Genomic DNA, 1,476 nt, shown 5'->3' with positions numbered 1-1,476 from the left:
TTTCCATCGTTTGGCCAAAGAAAGAATGCCATTTGATCGAATTACACGATAAGGCGAAATTCATCTAGTCGAATTCCATATGGATGAGAGGGTCCCGTAGCGTAGTTGGCTACACGTTCGCCTTATTGAGCGGACAGTCAGGGGTTCGAATCCCAGCCCCAGTAACAATTCCAATGCTTGTTGGATTTATTTATTTCTTATAGCGGATTTATGACAGCAATCACCAAGACTAGAGGTTAAGTTTTATTGGCGTTCTTATTGCTATCAATAAACCTCTCATAAATCTGCTGAAAAAGCTTCAAACGTCAAGTACTGATTGATCTTATGGGCAGCTCTACGGTTGTGACGGAGAGCGTATTAAGTCATATTCTCAAAACTCGATCAAAGCCATAATTTTTGGCCGTAATGTGGTCGAATAAATAACCCCAATAAGAATATTTGCATTGCAACGAGTTTATTACGGTGTTCGATGAGAGCAACGTTTTTCTGTTCGATATGCATGATGGCCATATTGAAAATAGAAAAGCATTTCCAAGTCAGTGAAATTCTTTACTGAAATTCACTTTTAGACAATATTTACACCTCGTAAAGGACCTTTCAAGCAATTGGTTATAATTACAAATATATTGGCGAGGAAAATCAATAGATTAAGTGGATATTTAGGATATCGATGTTATAATTATGTCCAATTTTATGGCCCAGAACTACAGAATTTTGTCGGCGCATAGTGCCCAATCTCATTTTTTTACTAGGTTTCACAATAAAACTGAACGCGCAGTTCGTTTAAATGAATATACTTTATGAAAAAACCTTCATAAATATATTCTGTTGTTGTCATTTTTATCTACAATCCATTTTGTTATTATTTTTCTGTGATGTTTTTTCTTTCTCTTTTTCAAAGCAACCTTTTTGACAGCTGCCGCAGCCAATTTCCCTTTTTTTGCGGGTGGCTTAAAAAGGGTTTCCAAATACTCTTATAATAAGTTTATAGTGGTTATCAAGAGTGGGCCACTTGGTCATATCTTACTCTTATAGTGGTCATCACAAGGTCGTCGTGTGGTAGCGGGTTTTATTGTGAGTTCTTATAATTTGATCTTGAAAACCATTCAAAGAGAGGAATAAAGCTTAAAATGTTACTTGGGAGCCCCTCCACCAAGCCCTTGTTAGTCGTCAGAGGTTTTGGGGTGCGCGTTTTACCGACGCTCCCCAATGACGACTGACAAATTATTATTCTCGGAGGCATTCCTCCAACGTACCCGGAAAAATGGCAACCAAACGAGCAATTGGATTCACGATATGGACAGATGGCCACTAGGCCGAAAAAATCTCGCTTAACTTTTCAAAAGTAAACCTAAGTAAAAAAATTTTCATGAAATAATTTGAGTACTGTAATCAAAAACTTTCATGTTGTTTTGTTGATTGCGCTATTCAAATTAATTCATGAAAATAATGTTAGCTAGGCATTTTGAAAAGTTA

Source organism: Armigeres subalbatus, chromosome 3, assembly GCF_024139115.2.
Source record: "Armigeres subalbatus isolate Guangzhou_Male chromosome 3, GZ_Asu_2, whole genome shotgun sequence".
Classification (NCBI taxonomy): Eukaryota; Metazoa; Arthropoda; class Insecta; order Diptera; family Culicidae; genus Armigeres; species Armigeres subalbatus.
This window is presented reverse-complemented; position numbering follows the sequence as displayed.